Genomic DNA, 7001 nt, shown 5'->3' on the forward strand with positions numbered 1-7001 from the left:
TAGATGAAAAAGCTGAAGTTGAGTGATGAACCAAAGTCACATGACTAATAAGGGGAAGAGCCAGAATTTGAACTCTGGTCTTTCTGATTTCAAAGCTTATATTCTTTCCAGTCTAGCACACTGCATCCCATAGATGTTGGGTCACATGGTCTGGACTGGGTAGGACTGAAGAAGGTATTTTATACTTATCTTTGGCTCTTTGAATGGGGCAGGTGCATTTACATATAACACACAAGGGAACAGGCAAAGGTCCCCTATCTGTACTACACAAACTAGCCTATGGCTTAGCCTGCTCTATAGGTTCCTGGCCATCCATACGCGCTCATGTTATTGGCTTTGGGCTCCGGTCATTCCTTGCTTTCTTGATATAATTTGGCTCTGCTTCTCTGGTTTGCCAACCTCTGCTTGCTTCACTTGACTCTCCAGTTTGCTCTTCCTCATTGGATTGGCTCACTTGCCAATGAGACATTCCTCCCACCGGCTTCAGCCCCAGGTACCCACACCTGCTAGGCAAGCTCCCTTGTCTTCAAACCAGGAGAGTAGGATTGAACAGGCATAGGTCAGAAATCTAGACCATCCCTGGGAGTGGCATGAAAGAATCATGTGCTTAGGGGGCCAAGCCAGGAATTCAGCACCAGGGCAGTAAAGCAGGAATGTGTTTGAGAATGAAGTTGAAGTTGAGCTTTGAAGGATGGGGAGGTAAATAACAGGGTAAATCTAAATCCTATGGGTGTAACCTGGCCTGGAAACCAGTTGGGCATTGGGCACTGAGGAAAGAAGGAATGCAAATGCTTGATGTTAAGTGAATACTTCTGAGTGAGGTTTGGAGTTTTATTGCCTAATTATTGGAGCCTGCTTCTGCTTGGGCTTTCCCTGTAATACATGGTGGTGTCAGGCAATGAGATCTAAGCAAAGTCCTGTGGGAACCTTGAGGAAAGAGAGATTCAGTTCTGACTGAGGAGCTGAGGAAAGGTCCACAGAGGATGTGGGATTTGAAGTAGGCCTTGTAGGATAAGTATGGTTGCCAGTGGTGGTGGGCGGGGGTGCATTTTAGCAGAGGAAACATTATAAGCAAAGACATAGAGGTATCAAGGTTCATATATGACATATTTTCACTGAACACCAAGCAGTTGTAGTGTGGCTAGAATATAGTGTGTATTGGGGGGGTGAGGCTCAGTAAAAGATGAGGTTAGAGAGGTAGACTGGGAGGTGGGAGAACCACAGAGGGCCTTACATATGTGGGCTTAGAATGTTGAACTTGAATCTAAGCAATGGAGAATCATTGAAGGCTTTAAAAAATATACAGAAATATTGACATCCTGGAGTAATGTACATACAGCTCGATGAATGTTAACACATGTAGAAATGTATGTAACCACCACTACAAGCAGGACACAGAACAATTCCAGTATCCCTGAAAAAATCCCTCACACTGCCCCTTTGTAGTCACACTCTCCCCAGCACCCCTAACCCCTGGCAACCACTGATCTGTTCTCTGTCCCTATACTTTGTCTTTCTGAGAATGTCATATGAATGGAATCATTCAGTACATAACCTCTTGAAGGTTTTTGAGCAGAGTTGTGACATAGGGGTATTTCAGGAAGATCATTTTGGTGTTTGTGTGAAGGATGGATTAGAGTAGGGCAAAACTAGAAGCCAGGAGACCAGCTGCAGGAGTTCAAACCAGAGATGACCATTCCTTTGGCACATGTGGTACATATTCATTAAAAGGCTGATTGAAGTTAATGAAATCGCTGTGGGAAGAAAGGGCACTAAACTAGGTCATGTTTGTATATCTATAATGTTTTGATATACTTTAGTATGATTACCCAGAGGATATAATAGTACACACACACAAACAAGAGAAAATCAGGCCATGAAAGAACACATACAATATAGTCCAAATGTCTTTTTTTTTAAAGACATGCATATGTATTCATAGAAAAATGTCTGGAAGAAAAAAAATGTCTGAAAGCTGTAAAATGTACACTAAGACCTTAATTTGTTATTTCTCCATTGTGGAATTAGAGGTGAGAATTTTATTTATAATATTCATTTATATATATTTATATACAGTTTATATATTATAAAGTTTAAAACATAACATTTCCAAAAGCCATGTCCTCCTGCTCCTCCACCCCCCTGATGACTTGAGAATAGGTAGAAGAATAGGTAGGGTTAAACTTTCTATTATGAAAATGTTCAAACATACATAAGAGGAAATAATATAATGTATTACTATGTACCATCACCCAGCTTCAACAATTATCATTTTACCATTATTATTTCATCTAGCCTCCAATCATTTTTTCAACTGGCTGGAGGATTTTATTTTGTTATTATTTTTATTGAAGTATAATTAATATACAGTGTTCTCTTAGTTTCAACATTTCTATACATTACTCAGTGCTCATCACAATAAGTGAGCTCTAAATCACCTTTATTTCACCCCTTCCCCCACCAAGCTCCCTTCCGGCAATCACCAGTTTGTTCTCTGTATTTAAGTCTGGGTTTTTTTTTTTTTTTTGTCTTTTTGTTTTCTTAAATTTCACATATGAGTGAAACCATATGGTATTTGTCTTTCTCTAATATTTCACTTAGCATTATAGCCTTTAGATCTATCCATGTTGTTAACAAATGACAAGATGTCATCTTTTTTTGTAGCTGAGTAATATTCCATTGCATATATATACCACATCTTCTTTATCCATTCATCTGTGGATGGACACTTGGGTTACTTCCATATCTTGGCTATTGTAAATAACACTGCAATAAACATAGGAATGAATATATCTTTTCAAATTACTTTTTTTGTTTTCTTTGGGTAAATACCTGTAGTGGGATTACTGGATCATATGGTAATTCTATTTTTTATTTTTTCAGGAACCTTCATACTCTTTTTCACAGTGGATGCACCAATTTGGCTGGAGGATTTTAAAGAATATTTTACAGTAATTACTTTGGCATGCAATCTAAAACAGATAAGGACATCAAAAAATACACATAATCACTATGCCATCATCATATTCAACAAACTTAACAATAATTCATTAATTCTCAGTTCATATTCAAATTTTCTCAATTGTTTTCAAGATATCTTTCTGCCTTTGATTTGTTCAGCTCAGGATCCAAACAAGATCCACTTGGTTAATAGATTTCTTAAGCCTCTCTTATTTTATAATAGTCTATCTTCCCTTCTTTTATGTCACTGAGTTTTTGAAGAAACTGGGTCTTTTTTTCTGTAGACTCTCCTTCACTCTACATTTGGCCAGTTGCTCCCATATGATACTGTATAACTTGCTCTTCTGCCCCCTGTATTTCCTATGACCCAACAGTTAGATCTAGAGGTTTGAATAGATTCAGTATCAATTTTTTTAGGCAAGGATACCTGATGGATGGTGTTATTTACTTCCTACTGCCTTACATGGCATTATGTCTACATGATCTCATTTTGATTGACGCTAAAAATTGGTGGGTAGGGTTCAGACAATGCCAGCTTATCTCCCCATTCTAAAGATCTCCATCAACTCTTTACCTAATAGTCATTACCTAGATCCATTATTTTATTATGGAATTGCAAAATGGTGATTTTTCTAATGCTAACATTTCTTCTGCATTTATTAGCTGGAATTTTTCTATAAATAAGAGTTTCCTGTCATCAGCTATTGCTTACTTTGAGACACAATTTATACAGGAAAGATAGGATAAATGCTGCGTTTCCCCCTCTTTATCAGCTTTCTGAGAAATGAGTTGATGCCTTAATAACCTCCAATAGTGACCAACAATGGTTTTTTGCTTTTAGCATCATTATGATTTCATATATTTTATATTTTGATGTGCTTCAATCCAATGCAGTCATTTTTTGTTTAAGAAATTTTTTATTTTAGACTAATTTTATGTTTACAGAAAATTGCAAAGATAATACAGTGTTATCATATACTCCTGACTCATTTTCCCCTATTGTTAACATCTTACATTGCTGTTGTTACGGAACCAGGCTGGAACACTGGCGGAAAAACCAAGTGGCACTCGGAGATCTTGGTGGATTGGAGATTTATTTTACACCAGCAGGCTCAGAGGAGACAGCTCTGAGGTTTTTCAAAGGTCTGAGACCAGAATGCAAGTGGGGAGGGTAATTTATAGCCGACAGCCTCCATATCTGTGGGGGTTTTCGCGCACAGCAAACAAAGGAAGAAGAAACTGGAGGAGGGGTCTCTAAGCTAGAGACCAGAGTTTGTTTTAGTCCAATCAGCCATCTTTGGTGTACTTTATCCACTTCTCCAACACTATAATATATTTGTCACAACTGGGAAACCAATATTGGTACATTGTTATTCATTAAACTCCATAGTTTATTCAGATTTCACTAGCTTTTCCCTAATGCCCTTTTTCTGTCCCAGGATCCTATCCAGGATACCACATCATATTTAACTGTCCCACCTCCTTAGCCTTCCTGGGTTTATGAGATAGTTTAGCCCTGGGCTTTTCTTTGTTGGGAGGATTTAGATTACTGACTCAATAACTTTACTTGTTATAGGTATGTTCATATTTCTTATAGCATTTTGAGTCAGTTTTGGTAGTTTGTGTATTTCTAGGACCTTGTCAATTTCAAATATGTTATCTAATTTTTTGCATACAATTGCTCATTGAATTCTCTTACAATTCAATTTTCTGCACAGTTGGTTATAATGTCCCCACTTTAATTTGTGATTTTAGTGATTTGAATCCTCTTTCTTTGTTTTTTGTCAGTCTAGCCTGAGGGTTTGGCAATTTTGTTGTTGTTTTCAAGGAACAAAGTTTTTATCTTGTTGATCCCCTTCATTGTTTTTCTGTTCTCTATTTTGCTTGTTTTCACTCTAATCATTTCCTTCCTTCTACTAACTTGGGTTTAGCTTCCTCTTATTTTTCTACTTCATAAAGGGATAAAGTTAGGGTATTGATTTAGGGTTTTCTTTTTTATGTAATTATTTACAGCTATAATTCTACCTCTTGGCATTGCTTTTGATGCATTCCATAAGTTTTGGTATATTACATTTTTATTTTCATTTGTCTCAAAGTATTTTATAATTTCACTTGTAATTTCTCTTTGACCCACTGGTTGTTTAAGAGTGTGTTGTTTAGAGGTACCTGGGTGGCTCAGTTAAGCATCTGACTCTTGATTTCAGCTCAGGTCATGATCTTACAGTTGCCCTGCATTCTGTAAGATTCTCTCTCTCTCCTTCTCTCTGCCCCTACCCAGCTCTCACGCTCTCTCTCTGTTTCTTTCAAAATAAATAAACAAACTTAAATAAAAGAGTGTGTTGTTAAATAAGATGTTTTGTATGATTTCAGTCATTTTAAATTTATTAAGACTTGTTTTGTGGCCTACCATGGTCTACTCTGATAAATGTGTACTTGAGAAGAATGTGTATTCTGCTATCGTTGAGTAGATGTTCTATATATTTCTCATAGATTTAGTTGGTTTATAATATTGTTCTAGTCCTCTATTTCCTTATTGATCTCCTGTCTAGTTGTTGTAGCCATTATTAAGAATATTGCAGTTTCCAACTATTATTGTGGAACTGTTTATTTTTCCTTTCTCCATCATGTTAGTTTTTGCTTCACATATTTTGGGGGATCTGTTGTTAGTGCATATAAGTTTATAATTTTTATATCTTCTATATGGGTTAACCATTTTGTTAATATGTAATGTTGTTCTTTGTGTCTTGTAGAAATTGTTGTCTTAAAGTCTTTTTTGTCTAATATTCGTATAGCCTTCCCAGCTCTCATTTTGTAATTATTGGGGTGGAATACCTTTTTCCACCCATTTTATTTCAACCTATTTGTGTCTTCTAGTTTAAAGTGAGTCTCTTGTAAACAACATATAGTTGGAACACGTTTTTTTATCCACTCTGCCAATCCCTACATTTTCATTGGTGAGTGTATTCCGTTTACTTCATGGATATTGTCTTTGATATTTTGTAGTGTACCAATATGATTTTCTTCTCATTTCTTTTTCTGTATTTTGTTTTTAGGTTTTTTATTAGTGGTTATCCTGGAATTACAATTACCTTAACTTTATAACAAACAAGTTTGCATTAATACTGTTAGTTTCAATAGTACACAAAAACTCTGCCCCTATACAGCTCCATCATGCCCTCTTTATGTTGTTGTTGTCACAATTATATCTCTATACATTATTTTTTACTTAACATAGATTTATAATTATTGTCTTATGCATTTGCATTTTAAGTAACATAGGAAAAAAGAAGTCCAATATCTGAATAGTAGGTGTTCTAGTCAGGGGCGCTTGGGTGGCTCAGTCAGTTAGGTGTTCAACTCTTCATATCAGCTCAGTTCGTGATCTCGCAATTGTGAGATTGAGCCCGATGTCAGGCTCCACACTAAGCATGGAACCTGCTTAGGAGTCTTTCTCTCCCTCTCTGTCTGCTCCTCCCCTGCTCTCTCTGTCTCTCAAAATAAATAAATAAACTTAAAAAAATAGGTGTTCTAATCATAGAAGAAGGGAACATGAAAGGAATGAAGTTTTTAATATATTAATTCAAGAAATTTCGGGGGGTTCCGGAAGATGGCGGCGTAGGAGGACGCGGGGCTCACAGCGCGTCCTGCCGATCACTTAGATTCCACCTACACCTGCCTAAAGAACCCAGAAAACCGCCAGAGGATTAGCAGAAGGGAGTCTCCGGAGTCAAGCGCAGACTAGAGGCCCACGGAAGAGGGTAGGAAGGGCGGCGAGGCGGTGCGCGCTCCACGGACTGGCGGGAGGGAGCCGGGGCGGAGGGGCGGCTCGCCAGCCAAGCAGAGCCCCCGAGTCTGGCTGGCAAAAGCGGAGGGGCCGGACAGACTGTGTTCCGACAGCAAGCGCGACTTAGTGTCTGGGAGGTCAGAAGTTAACAGCTCTGCTCGGAAAGCGGGAAGGCTGGAGGACAAAGGGAGGGAGAACTGCTGAGCCCCCGGACGGCAGAGCTCAGCTTGGCGGGGAACAAAGGCGCCAGCGCCAT

The sequence above is a fragment of the Panthera onca genome, chromosome X (assembly GCF_046562875.1).
Source record: "Panthera onca isolate mPanOnc1 chromosome X, mPanOnc1 haplotype 2, whole genome shotgun sequence".
In the NCBI taxonomy this organism is placed as follows: domain Eukaryota; kingdom Metazoa; phylum Chordata; class Mammalia; order Carnivora; family Felidae; genus Panthera; species Panthera onca.